Here is a 20283-nt window from a genome sequence, read left to right on the forward strand (position 1 = left end):
TTGTCTGCAGGTCAGTTTGAATACAGTTACAGAGGTTGTCTAAGCCAAGTGATATACTGAGCTAATGGCATTGCACCAAAGCTGTCTGAACTGTAATAACCCAAGTCAGTTTCTATGAGACTCTTTGTCCTGAGTGGTAGTTGAGCCTTGACTGGTCAGCTCTCGAAAGAATGGGCAGAAAAGAACACACGGAATGGAAGAATATGACATGGCTTCCCATGCAGAGAAATTGGGGAAGGTCTTCAGGAAATTCAGCAGTCCAGAGAAGGAATATCAAACCTAAAGGGGAACAAAAACTGAATGTCCCTCTGTGGCAAATGTGAGTAGGAAATGAATTTATGTGGTATAAGGCAAAAAGCTGTTAGTAGTGCCATAAATTCTAAATTGATATTTGTCTGATCTGAGTAGTTAGAAGGCAGACATTTTATCACTGCAAGATTTTTCCACCCACCCAAGTTTGGGCTTGATAAAAGATAATTTGGGCAAAGATAATTTAAAGATTCTGAGTTCTTGAGAAAACTGAGAAATTTTATAAAAATTTTCATTATAAATAATTTATTCTCACAAGTTTACAGAAAGAAAGCTTGCTTTGCCTTATCATTTCCCTTTTTATCTGTCTGTCTGTCTGTCTATCTATCTATTCATCTATCTATCTATCTATCTACCTATCTATATCTATCTATCTATCTATCTATCTATCTATCTATCTATCATTTAACTTAATTGTGTTAGAAGACAGGTCTTCCTGATGTACTGCAAACAAATAGATCACTATGTTTTAATATTTAAAAAATTCATGCATTTACTTTTTTATATTTATTTCTGTATATGTGGTGGTACACTTGTGCCTAGGGTGCATGTGGAGGCCAGAGAACAACTTGTAGACATTGGTTCTGTCACATAGTCTTAGGGATAAAATTCAGGTTGTTAGATAGGATTAAAGCACATTGAACCACAGAACCATTTGTCCAGCCTGATGCTTTATTTTCTTGTTGTTCTAATGTGCAAGTACAGTTTCTTGGTTCACATAGAAGCATCTCTTTGGCTAGTGAACATGAAAGTGCATGCTCTACTTCATGTTTGTCATGGGAGTCATGGATCCATTCATGCATATATTTTCTCATTCATATTAAATGATATTTAAGGTAATAGGGAAAAGTTATTTATAATTATCTACAGTTAGCAATGTATATAATTCTATAGTGATCTCCAAAACAGTGTTCTCGAAAAATTATCCTTAATTTTACCACAATTTTTAATTTTTAAGTTTTCTTACCACAATTATTAATATCACTATTTTATAGTGATAAAATATTAAATATTAGTAGATAACATTTATATATGAAAATGAAATAGCTTATAAATGTATTACTATTATATTTCATTACCCATTGTTATTTTGATGGGTTTCATTATCACCTCTGGTTTTCACTTACAAGTTGGCATAGCTTCTGTTATTACATCCCTGTTTATGAAATAAGGAAGCCAAGGGAGGTTATAAAATCGTGCACCTAAGATCATATAACTAGAAATTAGTATAAACAAAATACAGGTCTGAATGTCAGGGTCTGGTGCTATTCTGGAGGATGGAAAACATTGGCCCTCAGGTGGAGAGCTGACAGCTGCCTGTACTTTGGAATGATCAGGAATGCAGAGTTTTATCCAAAACCTTTCAGAGTGCTATCCAACAATATGGTAATTTCTAAACATTAGCTTTATCTCAAGTCTCTACACAATTAAGATAAGAAATTCTCTGTCTTGCCATGTTCTGCTACTCCCAAGTTGAGAACTATTGGATTATCACTGGCTTGTGATCCTCTATCTGAGAAGCAGAGACATAAAAAAAGTCATTAAACCCACTGCAGAGATTTGTGCTGCATTACTCAACTCAAAACATGGTTCTTTCTCCTCTAAACAGAACTTACTTACATTACATGGACATGATGCCACAACCTTTATATCTTCTGTCCTCTCAAGGAAAGTCTGTGAAAATACATCTTATTTTTTCTATAAATAACAAGGTTAATATAGAAAGTATCTTCCTAGTGACTGACTCACTACACAGAGGTACCAGTGGAGAAGAAATAAACAGTCATCAGTGTGTTCAGGTTATTTGGATGTCTACTACTGTTTTGTTGTTTGATTGTTTGTTTGTTTTTTTTCAGATAGACTTATCATTGTAGTGTTGAAAAGAATGATACAACCTGGGAAGAAAAAGCCACCCAGTATCTTGTTTTCAGACACAGACAGACCACACTGAAGGGGAACAGTGTGAAAATAAACCCACATTTGCCTTGTAGACAGGCAGAAATACATCTCTTAACTCAAATAAACCAATTCCTGGAAAACTGCTGTCACGAATGGAGAGAGATAAGTAGTGATTGAACAATGTTCGACCAGATGTTCATAAATTTTCAAAAATAAAACATCCTATTTTCCTGGGTAATAGGGATAACAATGAAAAACTAGTATTCTGTGTTATTAAATATTGTATAAATGCAGCTATAGAATATTTCTAAAGTGTGAGAATTTTATAAGTACAGACTATCACTTCAAATGCCTTATTTATTTGAGCAGTGAAAAGTCAGTCTAGCCAATACAGTAAATAATTGTCATAATAAAATAGCCTGAGGTGTGATCTGACAAGTCAACATTGATCAAATGACCCAAATGATGTGAACAGACAAGATTCCCTTCCTCTCTTCATACTGTAGAGCTTCAGTACATAGGGCTGTATATTCTCAGTTATTTTTGAGATGATGGATAGAGTGATAGAGGATCCCAAATCGGCATCTATCTTTTTACATGTAGACAAAATATCCTGCTGTTGACAAATCCAGGTGATATGTAATAGACCAAAAATTGGGGACATAGTAAGGATTAGTTTTGCATTATGCCCTATCTTTGAAAATGAAATGAGCCTAATATTTCTGTGCTTATAAGAACAATTGTGTCTTATAGTGTCTTAGGGTTTCTATTCCTGCACAAAACATCAAGACCAGGAAGCAAGTTGGAGAGGAAAGGGTTTATTCAGCTTACACTTCCACATTGCTGTTTATCACCAAAGGAACTGGAACTCAAGCAGTTCAGGACGAGGAACTTATGCAGGGGCCATGGAATAACGTTCCTTACTGGCTTGCTTCCCCTGGCTCGCTCAGCCTGCTTTCTTATAACCCACTTCTAGAGGTTCAGGGATGGCAGCACCCACAATGGGCTGGGGTCTCCCCTCTTGAACACTAGTTGAGAAAATGTCTTACAGCTCTATCTCATGGAGACATTCCCTCAACTGAAGCTCCTTTCTCTGTGGTTTCTATTTATCCTTTCTATTTGTTTCAACTTGACACAAAACCATCCAGTACATTTAGTCTTTCTTTAGTTACGAATGAGTCAGCATCCTATATGTATAGGAGATACCTGAGATAAACAACTTGCCAAGAGAAAAGATTTATTTGGCTTGCAACATTACAATTAATATATCATGATCATCATCTAGGATCATTAATTGGTGGCACATAACCACAGATAAATATTGCAGAGCAAAATACCTAGCCTGTGATTAGGAAATGAAAAACTGAAAGGAAAAAAGACACTGGAGAGTCACTCTCCAAAGGGGTTCTCCTAAAAATATCTACAACTAAAAGACATCTTCCTTAGATCTTTCAGTTTAGCCAAGATGGGAACCTGTTGAAGACAATGTTTATTCTCACTCTGGAACTTCTTCCCCACCTTTGAATATTCAGTTCCTGGATAAAACACACATACAACTTTCATATTTTTAATAAGCCTTTATTAGCACTAATGCTGGGCAGATATCTACCCTCTGTGTTATTGAAAGCTATTTTCTATTGATAAACTTAGGCTATTACTTATTATGTTTCATCTGGCCTATTAACTCCAATAGGGCATTTCTAATTGTGAATAATTATTGACTCCTAACCCATGGCATCTTTCTCCTGTCTTTACATTCTTTCTCCTGATTCTCCTCAGATCCCAAGCCAAGAAACCCTAAACCCAGCCGATTTCTCCTCTACCCAGCTATTGGCTGCTTGCAACTTTATACCCTAATCACGATTACCTTGAGGAGAGGGCAGGTCACATAATGTGATTTTGGTCTATGTGAGTCTCTAAGAGCTACCTCTTATTTTATGTATTTAGTTTTCATTAATTATTTTATTTATTTACATTTCAAGTTTTGTACCATTCCCACACCCCCCTTCATTTGTCCCCATCCATTACCCTACCAGATTGCCTCTAAATGGGTACTGCTCTATGCACCCACCCACTCACTCCCACCTCAGACCTATTGCACCCCCTATTGTGAGGCATTAAACCCCGAGAGGACCAAACACATGCACTACCACTGAGGCCAGCCAAAATAATCATCTGCCACATATGTAGCAGGAGCTACGGAGCAGCCCGTGTATAATCTTTGGTTAGTGTCTTAGTCCCTTCAAGCCCAGAGGGACCTGGTTGTTGATATTGTTGGTCTACCTATATGGTTGTAATCCCCGTCAACTCTTTCAGTCCGTCCCCTAACTTTTACACAGTGTTCTCAAGGTCAGTTTAATGGTTGTCTTTTAAGTATCTACATATGTCACAGTCAGGTGCTGTTAGAGCCTTTCAGAGGACAGCTACTCCTGGCTCCTGTCTGAAAATACAACAGGACATCAGTAATAGGGTTTTAGTTTGGTGAATTCTAAACTAATTACATGGCATAGATTCCAAGTTGGGGTAGTCTCTGGATGGCCTTTCCTTCAGTCTATGCTCCAATTTTGTCCCTGCATTTCCATTAGGCAGTTACAATTCTGGGTCATAAATTTTGAGATGGGTGGGTTATCCCATCCCTCAACTAGGGCAATGTCTATCTAGAGGAAGTGGTTACTTCCGGTTCCATTTCACCACTTTGGGCATTTTGATTAATGCAGTTCTCATTGGGTTCTTGTGGATTCTGACTTCACTGGTGTCTGGGAATTCTTAGGACTCTCTCTGGCATCCATACCCCAAACTACTGCATATTTCTATTCATTCTTTTGACACACTGAGCTTCTCTCCTTTTTCACCCCATACTTGAAGTGGTACTACTTTCCATTCTCCTCATTTCTGCCACCCAGGTGTCTGCCTCCCACTCTTATGATTATTTTGTTCTCCCATCTAAGTGTGATTGAACCATCTACACTTGGACCTTCCTTTTTCTTAAACTTTTTATGGTTAGTGAGTTGTATCATGGGTATTCTAAACTTTTAGGCTAATATCCACTGATCAGTGATTATATACCATGTATGTACTTTTGGGTCTTAGTCAACTTACTCAGGATTTTTTTCATTAATTTTCCTTCAAAATTCATAATGGTCTTTTTTCAATAACTGAATAGCACTCCATTGTGTAAATGAACTGTATTTTCTGTTGCTATTCCTTGGTTGAGGGACATCTGGATTGTTTCCAAGTTCTTGTTTTTATAAATAAGGCTGCTCCAAACATAATGGAGAACATGTTCTGTGATATAATGGAGCATCTTTTTGTATATGCCCAAAAGTGGTACAGCTCGGTCTTCAGATAAAACTATTTTCTATTTTCTGAGGAAATGCCAGATTGATTTCCTGAATAGTTGTATGAGTCTGCAATCCTCCTGGCAATAGAGGAGTGTTTCTCTTTCTCCACATCCTTGCCGGAATCTGCTGTTGTCTGAATGTTTTATCTTAGCATTCTGATTGGCATAAGGTGGAATTTTAGCATCATATTGATTTGCATTTCCCTGATGGTAAAGGATGTTGAAAAATTCTAAAGATGCTTCTCAGTCATTTGAGATTTCTCAATTGTGCATGTTATATTTAGCACTGTAGCCCATTATAAATTGGGTTATTTAGTTTTCTGGAGTTTTCTTTCTTGAGTATTTTGTATATTTTGGATATTAGCCTTCTTTGGATATAGATTTAGTGAAGATATTTTCTCAATCTGTAGTTTGCTGTTATGTCTTATTGATAGTATCATTTGACATTTTCAGTTTATGGTATTTCATTTGTCTACTGTTGATCTTAGAGTCTGAGTCATTGGTGATATGTTCAGAAAATTCCCCTCCATGACATCTAATTTATTTTCTACTTTCTCTTCTGCTAGATTCATTGTATGTGGTTCTATGTGAAAATTTTTGACCACTTGGCTTGTACTTTGTACAAGGTGATAAATATAGATAGTTTTGCATTCTTCTACATGCAGACTGCCACTTAGACCAGTACCATTTGTTGATGCTTTCTTTTTCTACCACTGCATGTTTTTTTTTTTTTTCCTGTTAAAGTGGTCAAGTGTCTGAAGGTGTGTGGGTTTACTTCTGGTTCTTAAATTCTATTCTATTGATTGACCAATCTGTCTCTGTACCAATACCATGCAGATTTTATCACTGTTGCCCTATAGTACAGCTTGTAGACAGGGACGATGACTACTCCAGAAATCCTTTTATTGTTGATTTTTCGCTATCCTGGGTACTTTGTTACTCCATATGTATGAATTTGAGAAATGCTCTTTTTATCTCTGTGAAGAATTAAATCGGAAGTTTGAAGGGAATTGCATTACGTTTGTAGATTGCATTGAATCTGTAGATTTGGTAAGATAGCCATTTTTATTATATTAATACTACCATCCATGAGCATGGGTGATATTTAATTTTTTCTGGATTTCTTTTATTTCTTTCTTCAGGGGTTTGCATTTCTTGTGATACAGTTCGTTCACTTGCTTGGTTAGAGTTACACCAACATGTTTTATATTATTTTTGACTACTCTGAGGGGTGTTGTTTCCTTAATTTTTTCTCAATCAGATCATCTTTTGTATAGAGAAAGGCTACTGATTTATGTGAGTTAATTTTTGTTATACAGCCATTTTGCTGAGATTTTATCAGCTGAAGGGGTTTTCTGGTAGAATTTCTGGGATTGCTTATGGACAGTATCATATCATCTGTAAATAGTGATACCTTGAATTTTTCCTTTCCAATTTGTATTACTTTGACTGCATTTTGTTTTTTAGTTACTATAGCTAGAATTATGAGTACTATATTGAATAGATAGAAAGAGAGTGTCTAGTCACTGATTTTAGTAGAATTGCCTCAAGTTACTCTACATTTCATTTGATGTTGGTTGCTATATACATATTTTATTATGATTAGGTATGTGCCTTTAAAATCTGCTCTCTCCAGTACTTATCTAGAAGTGGTATTGTATTTTGTCAAAGGTGTTTTCAACCTCTAATGAGGTGATAATGTGATTATTTTTCTTTGAGTTTGTTTATATACTGGATTATGTTGATATATTTATGTGTATGTAACTATCCCTGCATTCCTGGAATGAAGTCAACTTGATAATGGTGAATGATCATTTTGATGTGTTTTTGGATTTGGTCTGTTGGAATTTTATTATTTTTGCATTGATTGTCATAAGCAAAACTTGTCTGAATTTCTCTTTTTTGTTGGGTCTTTGTGTGGTTTATGTATCAGAGTAATTGTGGCTTCATAAAACACATAAGAATGTATTTCTTTTGTTTCTATATTGATTATAGTTTGACAAGTATTGGTATTAGATCTTCTTTGAATGTCTGGTAGTATTCTACCCGAAAACCATCTTACCAAGCCAGAATGCAAAATGTCAGCTACTACTTATGATATAATAGATTAGTTGATGACAGTTATGAATGACTACTTTGCTTATGAATGGAGAGGCTATCCATTTCAGTTGAAGAAGTCAGGAAGAGTTTCTCAGTTATCATTTCACATGACTTACTTCAAATAAAGTACATAAGTTCTTTCAGTAGGTAATAGAAATAGTGTATTGATTTGGAGACATATATTATAGTATGTAAGACATGCTTAAGAAAAAGAATGGCATAATGATGGATAATTAATAGAAATAGTGTGTTGATTTTGAGACATATATTAAAGTACATAGGACATGCTTAAGAAAAAGACAATGGCATAATGATGAATAATTAATTTCCACAGAGATGCATTTTAACAAATGTTAGAACTAACAAACAGAAAATTTAATATGTCATAAAAAGTGTCCAATTGTTTCTGGGGTATTAATAAAACATCTCAAAGACTGCCATTTTTTTTCTCAAAAGCCTATGACACAGAGAGAACAATAGAATAATTTATTGGTGAAATTATTCCTCCTCAATTTCCAGGAGAGTAACACTTGCGATAATATGAGATACTTTCATATTAGAAGATAGAAGCAGGAAAATTAAGCATTTTTTGGGAGGAAGTATAGAAACCTAGCACAGTAGATACATATATACAAGGGTGATCTAAATGTAATAGCCAAACAGTAAGAGAGACAAAGCTCGGCTAGATATCTCTTGTCACAAAACTAAGCTTCTTGTCAAGAAACTATATCTTATTGAGTTGTACACCAAAGGGTTCCCATAAAACTTTACACACATCCTAAACTTGCAAAGAACAAAAATTGTTCTCCACAAACTGATAGCAAGATTCCAATGCAGTGAAGAACACCTATAAAATTCTTTGGAAATGGAGAAGTTTACCTGGTGCCTACATAACGCCTTAACCCTTACATACCAGCATATTTAGTGAAAAAAGCTATCCTGTATGCTGCCAAAAGAGAAACATAAGGAAGAACGCAGTCATAAATCCTTCAATCTTCAGTGGTGTCCTGACTGCAAGACATGCTAGTGGGATGATGACACAAAGTTTGTGGTAGCAGTTAACCAATATGCCATTTGAACTAATGCCCACTCCACAAAATGGAACCCGTTCTCGGACTAAATATCCAGAGATTTAGGGTAAAAACAAACAATCCCATTCTACTAATAGAACTTAGGAAGAAAATTACTGCTAATGGCATTCTGTTATACGAATAGATCAATGTCTTACTCGGGCATCATCAAATATGGGGATAAATACAGAGACCCACAGCCAGGAAATATGAATATCATAAGAAACATAAGAACACACAACCCTATGCCAGAAGTTGCCAATGAATCCTCCTCTCAGGTTTCAGGGAACCTTGCAGAAAAGAAGGCAACAAACATCTAGGATCCAGAGGGGAAGGAGGAAACAGAAAGGAAAAGAAAAAGAAAGAAAGAAGAAAGAAAAGAAACGAAAAGGACAGGAAAGGAAAGGAAACCGTATGTCAACAAATCAATGTGTATATGCACCATAGGAACAGAGGTGGGATAGAGAGGCCCTCAGTGCTCTGCATCAGATGGGATTGTAGACCTGAAAAGAGAAGAAGACACATTTTTATTTTACCATAATCCAGAAGCTATCTCCAATTGACAACCAACTAAAATAACAAACAAATACACAAACTTCACTGAGAAACAATAATTATTAGGGGTAAGATACACGCCCACCTGTGGGTAACAAAAAAAACAAACTCAAAGGCATCTGTGAAGGTTCATTGTCTTCTAATGTTATATCAGGGCTTTCTAAAATTTTTAACAAATATTTTATTTTTATTTAAATCATACAAGTAATTTGGGCAAATAGCATAGCCTCTGGTTTAGTGTATTTACAGGAATCCTGATTGGGCTAACAAATTTATATCCACATCTATATTTGTTTTTAGTGGTTTGTTTCCATCTTTTTTCCTTCTGATTGTTTGTTTGTTTTATTCTATACAGATGTGTTTATTTAGCATTATATTTTACTATCTTTTATATCTTTAAAGGTCATTTATTTTCTAATGAGAGGCAGAAAGGGAGTAGATCTGGATATGAGAGGGGACAGAGAGGGCCAGCAAGGAGTAGCACAAGAAGAAACTGAAATCAAGGTATATTTTAAGATAGAAAAATCTATTTTGAGTAAAGGAAAAAAAGAAAAGGGTGATGGGTGATGAAGGGCTTTAAAGTTTCATTTCCTTAAGCCATACAACAGTGAGATAATGACTCTTGCCCTGGTCTGCTTCATAAGGCCATTGTCGAGATTAGAGTCAGGATGATAATGATAATCTCCCAGGAAAATATGACAGTCTTATGGTGAAGAAGTAAAGGAGTAAATCTGGGCAATGAATGTCAGGAGACTGGGCACACAAAACCCACATTTACAACATCCAGGACCCAGTGAAAAATGCACCATTCTGAGACACATATAATCTCTACCTAGAATCTCACTTTCAGCTGTGGTTGAACAGTTTTTCCAAACGTTCCTCTTTTTAGGGGTAACAGAACCCAACCTCTCACATCCTGCCAGTTCTTCTTTAGGTTGCCATGGTGCCTCAGGAAAGGGAGGTGAGGATAGAAATAGAGTTATCCAGCCAGAAAAATGAAAGAATGAAGACTAGAAAAACTGAGAGAACTACTTAGAAAAAACTCACCTAGGAAGTTAAAAGTCTTGAGAATCAGGACAAATTTAACTCTAGTGCTCTGCACATGAAATTGGCTGTTCTTCTCCTTCCCTCTGTCTTCTGTGAGCTAAAAGTTCTAGAATACCTTCCCCATTACTAAATAAATTTTTCATTCATATACTTGTGGATAGGTTACTATCATATTATCTTCAATGTGTTTGACATTGCCCTTTAACTTCAACGTAGCCACTTATATTTAAAATAAATGAACACTGGAAAGGTTTGAATCTCTTAAGGTAGCATACATGCTTAATGCAAGATAGCAAAGGTGAAAAAAAACTGTTAAATATTTGTGATGAAAAATACCAATAAAAATTGAAACAGTCATTTGATTCTATGAAACATGATATTAAAGGCACTTAAAGGAAGCAGTTACACCCAAAAGATGTAGACAGCAAGAAATAATCAAACTTAGGGCAAAAATAGACCAAATTGAAACAAAAAAAACTATTGAAAGAATCAACAAAACAAAGAGCTGGTTCTTTGAGAAAATCAACAAGATTGATAAACCCTTAGCAAGACTAACTAGAGAGCAAAAAGAGAGAATCAAAATTAACAAAATCAGAAAGAAAGTGGAGCCATAACACCTGAAACTTAGGAAATTCAAGAAATCATCAGATCCTACTACAAAAGCCTATACTCCACAAAGTTGGAAAATTTGGAGGAAATGGATAAATTCCTAGACAGAAACAAGATTCTAAAGTTAAACTGGGACCAGGTAAACATTCTAAATAATCCCATAACACCTAAAGAAATAGAAGAAGTCATCAAAAGCCTCCCATCCAAAAAAAGCCCAGGTCCAGACAGGTTCAGTGCAGAATTTTATCAGACATTTATTCCTGACATAATACCAATACTCTCCAAACTATTCCACAAGATGGAATCAAATGGAATACTACCTAACACATTTTTTGAGGCTACAATAACCCTGGTTCCTAAACCACATAAAGACCCTACAAGGAAAGAGAACTTCAGACCAATCTCACTTTTGAACATTGATGCAAAAATACTCAACAAAATTGTTGCAAACCATATCCAAGAACACATCAAAATGATCATTGACCATGACCAAGTAGGCTTCAGCCCTGGGATGCAAGGATGGTTTAATATAAGGAAATCCATCAATGTAATCCACCATATAAATAAACTCAAAGAACAAAATCACATGGTCATCTCACTAGATGCTGACAAAGCATTTGACAAAATTCAACACCCCTTCATGTTAAAAGTCTTGGAAAGAACAGGAATCCAAGGTCCATACCTAAACATAATAAAAGCAATATACAGCAAACCAAAAGCCAATATCAAACTTAAAGGTGGAAAACTTGAAGCAATCCCACTAAAATCAGGGACTCGACAAGGCTGCCCACTCTCCCCCTACCTATTCAACATAGTACTGGAAGTCCTGGCTGGAGCAATAAGACGGCAAAAGGAAATCAAAGGGATACAAATCAGAAGGGAAGAAGTAAATACATCACTCTTTGCAGTTGACATGATAGTGTACTTAAGCAACCCCACAAATTCCACCAGAGAACTCCTACAGCTGATAAACAAGTTCAGCAAAGTGGCTGGATATAAAATTAACTCAAACAAATCAGTAGCCTTCCTATATTCAAAGGACAAACATGTGGAGAAAGAAATTAGGGAAAAGATACAATTCACAATAGTCACAAAAACTATGAAATACCTTGGTGTGACTCTAACTAAGCAAGTAAAGGACCTGTATGACAAGAAGTTCAAACCTCTAAAGAAAGAATTCGAGGAAGAACTCAGAAAATGGAAAGATATCCCATGCTCATGGATTGGAAGGATCAACATTTTAAAAATGGCCATCTTACCAAAAGCAATCTACAGATTCAGTGCAATCCCCATCAAAATTCCAACCCAGTTCTTCATTGAGTTGGAAAGATCAATGTGCAATTTCATCTGGAATAACAAAAGACCTAGATTAGTGAAATCCATCCTCAACAACAAGAAAACATCTGTGGGAATCACTATCACTGACCTCAAGCTCTATTACAAGGCAGTTGTGCTGAAAACTGCATGGTACTGGTACCAAAATAGGCATTTGGATCAATGGAATAGAATAGAAGATCCAGAAATGAGCCCTCACATATATGGTCACCTGATTTTTGAAAAAAGAGCTATAACCATCCAATGGAAAAAGGACAGCCTATTCAACAAATGGTGTTGGTCCAACTGGCACTCAGCATGCAGAAGAATGAACATAGACCCTTTCTTATCTCCTCGTACAAAGCTCAAGTGTAAGTGGATCAAAGATCTCCACATTAAACCAGATACACTGAAACTATTAGATGAGAAAGTAGGGAAAACCTTAGAACACATAGGCACAAGAGAAAATTTTCTGAACAAAACACCAATGGCTCAATCTCTAAGGTCAAAGAGTAACAAATGGGACTTAATGAGATTGCAAAGTTTCTGGAAGGCTAAGGACATCGTCAAGAAAACAAAACGGCAGCCAAGAGAATGGGAAAAGATCTTTACCAACTCCACATCAGATAGAGGCCTAATATCCAAGGTATACAAAGAACTCAAAAAGCTAGACACTAGATTATCAAACAAGCCTATTAAAATGGGGTATAGAGCTAAACAAAACATTCTCAATTTAGGAATATGGAATGGCTGCAAAACATCTAAGGAAGTGCTTAACATCCTTAGCCATCAGAAAAATGCACATCAAAACAACCCTGAATTTCCACCGCACACCAGCCATTTTGGCCAAGATCCAATACTCAGATGACAGCAGATGCTGGGGAGGTTGTGGAGAATGAGGAACACTTCTCCACTGTTGGTGGTTTTGTAAACTGATACAACCACTCTGGAAATTAGTCTGGCGATTCATCAGAAAATTTGACATAGTACTACCTGAAGATCCAGCTATTCCACTTCTGGGCATATACCCCAGAGACACTCCAATATACAACAAATATACATGCTCCACAATGTTCATTGCAGCTCTATTTATAATAGCCAGAAGCTGGAAAGAACCCAGATGTACTTCAGTAGATGAATGGATACAAAAATTGTGGTACATTTACACAATGGAGTAATACTTAGCTATCAGAAACAATGACTTAACCAAATTCTCAAGAAAATGATTGCATCTAGAGAATATCATCCTGAGTGAGATAACCCAGTCACAAAAGAACAGACATAATATGCAGTCACTGCTAGTGGGATGCTAACCCCAGAGGCTTGGACTGCCCCAGAAACAACTCACAAACTGTGTGAAATTCAAGAAAAAAATTAGGCTCAATCCTTACACACTAAGAAAACGTTGACTATTTCCGGTTTACATCCTGTTTTGCATGTACTTTTTGCTCATTGTAACTAGTAAGATCTTAATGCAGAATATCAAATCTTAAAAAAATGCTTAAAAATTTGTACATTTATCTTTGTTTTTCTTAAATAAAGTTCTGCAATAAAAAATTGTACATTTATCTTGTTTTTTTAAAATAAAGTTCTTCAATATAAAAAACATTGAAAGATGACTATATTTGTTGATTTTTAGAAATATTTAGTGTTTAATACATTTTCTAAACCATAATGGCTTTTGATTTACAAATATGATTTATCACACTGTTAAGTAGGTGGGGTGTCTACAAACATACATGAAGAATATTGCTAGTGCTGCAAAACGAAAGAGAGAAGGCAGGTAGGAGGGAAAGAAGAAAAGGATGGTAGCCATTTTATATTTATTTTATTATGCTAAAATATTTTATTACAGATCACATCACATATTTCTCATTTGTGTTCATTTGGATTGAAAGTAGACCATATTGAATAACATCTAAGATTATTTTCAGCCTCCAAACCTAACATTTGAAATTAGAAAATAAAACTGTTTTCAACTAAAACATGAAGCTTTTCAACAAGGTTTGGCTGATGAAAAGTCAGCAACACACTGTTGAGTATAGAAAATGTACATGCGTGGGAAGATTTCTCAATGTGACAGCTGGAGGGAGGAGGCTGGTCAAAGGCTGACCCCTAGCATATGGCCTCATAGGTCTCTTGATACGCATACACAACACATTCTTGGCAATGTCAAGGGTATACTGGAAAATGATTCATTAAGCATTTGTGGTTGCTGTGCTCTAGATGTGTACCACAAGTCTGAATCTTGTGTATGCCAACTTATGCTCCAACCTTTATTAAAAAAAAAAAAAAAACTTTTCCAAGGATACAAACAAAAACTACATATGCTGGGGCAAAGAGCTGAGCCTACATATTGTACACTCAACAGGAATGGAATTATTCCAACAACATAACTTTTAGAGAAAAATTATTGTAATTAGCAATAATATTTATAAGTCGGGAATCTACTCCTACAGACTGTGACTAAGTAGCATTGTTAATGTTCTAATTTGTTATTTGTCTTTCAGGTCAAGTATGGTGTTACATAACATTTTATCTACATCAAGAAAATATTCCCTTCCCCAGTAAATTTTTAGCATTTAAAAACTCTTATGTTTTCTATCAAGCTGAATAGCAACCTATCTACAAAAGTTTAACTGTGAATACCTTAGTCCATGCTCTGTGGCTGTAATATAGTAGGCAATTTATTAGAAATAATTTTAAATTATTTGATTATATTGGAACAGAGTTACTTCTTTTTATAACTTTTGGGACAAGGAAGTCTGAGAACATTGTTTTAGCATCATGTGAGGGATTAGGCTTTGCATTACCTCATGGGGGAGACAGAAAGGGGTATATACAAAATAGAGGTAGCCTTATTTTTTAACGAACCTGGTTTTTTGTTGGCCTGCTAAATCCTGCAATAGTTTTACTTTTGTATATAAGACTCTAAGCCCTAGAGAAACATGCTAATATATATTCTACACTAATACTTTTATTCATGCTTTGAAAGTATGTATTAAGCAGTATATCATTATCAGTCCTCATTCCTTCTCTGTACTACCCTGTGATATATCTACCTGTCACTCAGATTCATGAATTTTATTTATTAACAACAAATAATTCAATCTAATTATCTCTATGTGAGAATAAATATACAATTATTCATTGGCAATGCAAAATCTACCAGCAGTAACATCACCAAAGAAAGGCAACACTTTATCTCTCAGTAGCCATCAATGGCCAAAAGCACTTTAGCTCCTACAGGATCCTCTGAAGCCCCTCCTGTTTATGCTAAATAGTTTATGTAACCTTACCTGGTTGATGTCTTGTGTAGGCTGCCACATCTGCTGCCCCTTATTATGTACATCAGCCATGTCTTGTTCAGAACAAAATCTTTCACAGCCACCCTCCTAATCCTCTGATTTTGTTAATCTATTATTAACCCACTAAGCTGTAATGGCTTCACCTCACAATATTGCCCCCAAAACAACTTTCAACAAGAATTTTATAGTTTGCAGTCTAAATGAGAACGATATCAATTGGGCAGATTAGAGTTAGATAAAGAATGAAGGAAAATTTTCAATGTGCTGAAATAATCCATTGTTAAGGAACTAGACCATTGTTGTGTTCATCTATTCCAACTTAACTAGTATTTTCTTTTGATTTGAGCACCAAGTTATAGAAAATATATTTGATTCTTCATCACACACACACACACACACACACACACATATTTTTATATATACATATTCTAAATCATTGCACATAACCCTTAAAACCCTTTCCCAATCTTTATATACCTTTTAGGATTTCCACATCTAAGTGTCCATATAGATATTTTTGTCCTTGTAAGGCCTACATCTTGATTAATCACAGAATTTTTTTCAACCTGAAAGACAACTTTTTCAGCACTAAACTCAAGTTAGGGGCTGTCCTTCGGAACATTCCACTTGCCTAATATGCACAAACCTTGAATTTGAACTTTATCTGCAATAACAAGCATATAACTAAAACTATTTAATTCATTTCAGTCCATTATCTACCTTATGGTCTGTGTTACTGTTTTCACACACCACTAATATAAATCTCTTATATCAGAAATCTAGAGCTATTTTTAACCAATTTCTGTTATTTCTAAATATTTTCTCCAAGCCATTATTTCATCATTTTCTTAAAACTAACATACAGTTCATATAGTCTATTATGCAAAATATTATATTTTCTTTTTTAACTATGCCATCTAGCTCATATACTAGATTATTACGTTTCCATTGCTTTCCCATTATCAACAGTGAGATCGGATTTTAAATTTTAAAGGTCTGAGTATTTTTAACCAGTCATTTTCAGTTTTATTAGTCCAACTTTTGAACCTTCTAAACAAAGTTTAGTCTTTTTAAAGAATCTATCAACTTATAAAACCCACCATAGCTCCCAGAGACTAAAATACCAATCAAAGAGTTCACATGGAGAGACCCATGGCTCGAGGTTCATATGTAGCAGAGGATAGCATTGTCTGGTATCAATGGGAAGAGAAGCCTTTGGTCCAGTGAAGGCTTGTTTTTCCAATGTAGGGAAATGCCAAGGTGCTGAGGTGGGAGAGTGTGGTTGGGAGAGAGAGCACCTTCATGGAGGCAATGGGAGGGGAGGAGGGATGGGATTGGGGAAAAGGAGATAACATCTGAAATGTAAATACAGAAAATATCCACTAAGGAAAAGGAGAGAGAGATGGATAGAGAAAACAACTTGCACACTATTTGTTAAAAATTAAAAAAATAAAATCTAATGTAAGTTTTCTGTTTATTTTTGTTTCACTTTATTATTTTAACTACTATTATTTTCTTTAGCAAATGTAGGAACTTAGAAATTCAGCCTATGCTGTTCACTTTTATAAGCAACCAAATAAAACATATGACTAAAAGTTTAAGTATATGAAACATGCCATTTCTCATTCCTCCTGAGATTTATTCATTGGGATATCTTTATTTTCTGTATTTATTTTTAGTATCACCTTATACTAAGTTTGTTCTCAAATCTACAGATGCTTCTAGTTACTAGAGACATTTCTTAGATAGATACACTAATTTTCTATAGATCTTCAAAACCTGGTTATTGTGCAAAACAAGTTTATATTCCCAGTTTAATGAATATTTCAAGCAAAACATCATTCTCAGCACTTAATAGTCCCCTTTATATTGAGGTTTGAAGGTAATATATATTATACTGTTGCAGTATTAGTGTTAGGTGTGGAAACATATGTTGTTCTCCACTGACAGCCTTCTTTGGTGGTTTATAATGTTCCCACATTTCTATCATTTTCTAAATGAAAGTTCTACTTTATTTGTTAACATTCTAAGCCAGTTCACTAAGTTGATTTAGCATATTTTTCTGTAATGCACACTGTAAAGGTTAAAATTAGTCTTTCATTACCTAAGAAGAAATGGTTAACCTTATGTAAAATTTTGAACAACTAGATTTCTTCTCTTTAGTAAATTAATGCTATGATGTAAATATTCCCTCAGCACATATGTGTTTATAGTATGAAGACAGATGGCTTCCTTTTCTAAACTCTTTATGTCAAATCTTCTACCTGACACTTAGCATTTCTGTGATTTCCTCTATGCTTGGTACTTCTTCTTTTCTCTGTTTTTCTGTGTAATAAATATAGATGTTGAGAAGATTCTCCCGTGGAAATTGCTGCTCAGGTTTCCAGTTACCTGGTTCAGATTGGTACAGTCTGTTCCAGCCCTGTAGTACAATGAAAGTGCAGCAGTGGTGGGCACAGCAGATAATAAACATCCTGGATAGACTATGTGATGGTTAAGTTAATTGTCCACTAGATTACCTTTAGAGTTGCCATGAAAACCAAACTCTAGGCCTGTCTGTGAGAATTTCTAAATGAGGTAAATCTATGTGGGAGGATTTTCTCTAAATATGTCCTGTCATCATTTCATGAATTGGGACTCAGATTGGCATAAAAAGGGCATTTTGAGCCGAAATGCAGCAGTCAATGGGATCAGCTGCTACATCTTTGTCATTATCTCTCTTTTGTGGTGACCTGGACCCTTGCAATGTGAACCAGATTAACAAGTGCTTCATCATTTTTTTTTTTTTGTTTGTTTTTTGCTTAGGTACCTTGCTTCAGTGAGGAAAAACAAGTGATGTGTAATGATATGAAAATGTTGGATGTAGAATCATCATCCATAGGAGACAATGATGTTTAACCAACACTGAATAGTGTAGAATATTCAGAATTATCTCAAGAAAAAATAAATTCAATTGATAGCGTGCTTGTATCACCAGTCTAACACTGTGTCCCTAGAACACTACTAAACATCATTGACTGACTATGGGGCTCAGAGGGGCTGATACTGAAGGCTGGCTTTACATTTTCAGTTATGTTCTGGTTTCTATAGTACTTACTTGCCTAAGTTTGTCACACTGCTCATGGTGGCATGGATTCATGCCGGGAAGAATCAGTCATTCTAACAGTTCAGAAAAGAGAAGAGCTCAAAATTTTTTCTAAGGTATTACAAGATCCAAGACATAATTATTTTTAATAATTGTAAGATAGAAGCCTAATTATTTGAAATATACACCTAAAATTTTTAATTATTTATTGCTTTCCCTCTACACTATAATGTGGAAGGGCATTTCCCCTCAGTAATGCTATTTCAGATTTATGAACATTAAAAGAGAAGCAGCAATTTGGCACCATGTTCCTCAATAATTCTTTGTATACGGGTCCAAAACAGTTACTTTCTGTAACTAACTTCCTGATGATATCTGTTACCTTACTTTAATATATTATTTTATCATTTTCTTTATGCTTAGTATATATTACATTTAAAAATTTATTCATGTTAATTCACTTGAAAACATTTTGCCCATGTGATTTTATTTTTTTTTCTGAGGCTCTTTTGATATAAGTTCCATTTTTCATATTTAGCTAGTTCAGGAGTGCTAAAATCAAATTTATACCATGTACTAATGACTGACTAATGAGACTGACTCTAAAGATATTTAAATTTGATGTTGATTTGATGATCCTAGTTATCAGTACTACATGTAGTATATGGTTTTTAAAAAATTTTCTATGAAAAGGTAGGTTGTTTTTGCAGTAGACATATCATTTCAAAAATAAAAGCTCCTCACCCAAATGTGAGCTAAAAGCCATGATAAAGGGATGGGAACTAGCAAGCTAATGTTTAATGCATATCGAGGGCACATTGTTCCTATGTATAGAATTATTGTGCCCCAATAGACAATACACACAGCTTAAAACATTCTTCCTTTTTTGCACTACAAAGTATATGGTGGTGACATCATCATCATAAAATATATTAGCTACATTTGCATAGCTGTGTAAAAGTTTCTGGAAAGAATTTTATCTTTGTTCACAAATCCAGTCCATGTGTTCTTGACCTCATATAGTTGGACAAAACATCATCTTGGAGGGTATGACATAGGTTATTCCTTTCTCATGAGTGCAGGTGGCACAGAAAGAAGATTCCAAATGGGGGTAGAGAGAATAATGCCCACAAAAAACATGCTTTGAGGTATCTAATTTCTCCAAAGGCCACACTACATTTTTGCCACCTACTGAAATGTCATCATAGTAGGAATTTCTAAAGCATATACTTATAGTTCCATAGTAACAAACTCTGAACTAACAGAGCTTTGGAGCTGTGTGGTACACCAAGGAAACATTTTGTTTCATTGCTTTTTTTTTATATTTAAGTGACAAATAACTCAAAGGAAAAATGCAAAAGTCCTCCTGCATGATGACAAAAGCATATTCTTATAGACTCATCTTCGTTAACTGAATGAGATTAATCGCATCTCTAAGCTCTGTCCAGTTTAATCCCCTAAATACCTGGCTTATTGACTTTCCTAGAGGGAAAATGTAGGTCAGACGGCATGAGAGAATCTGGTTCACATAATCATTTCTCATGTCTCTTTAACCACACTTCTGCATCTCAGTGACTTAACAAAGACATGTTTCTTGAAATTTAGTAATGCTGTATATTGATAGTCAGATTATTTAACTATCTATTT

This window comes from Micromys minutus, assembly GCF_963924665.1.
Source record: "Micromys minutus genome assembly, chromosome: 17".
Taxonomy (NCBI): domain Eukaryota; kingdom Metazoa; phylum Chordata; class Mammalia; order Rodentia; family Muridae; genus Micromys; species Micromys minutus.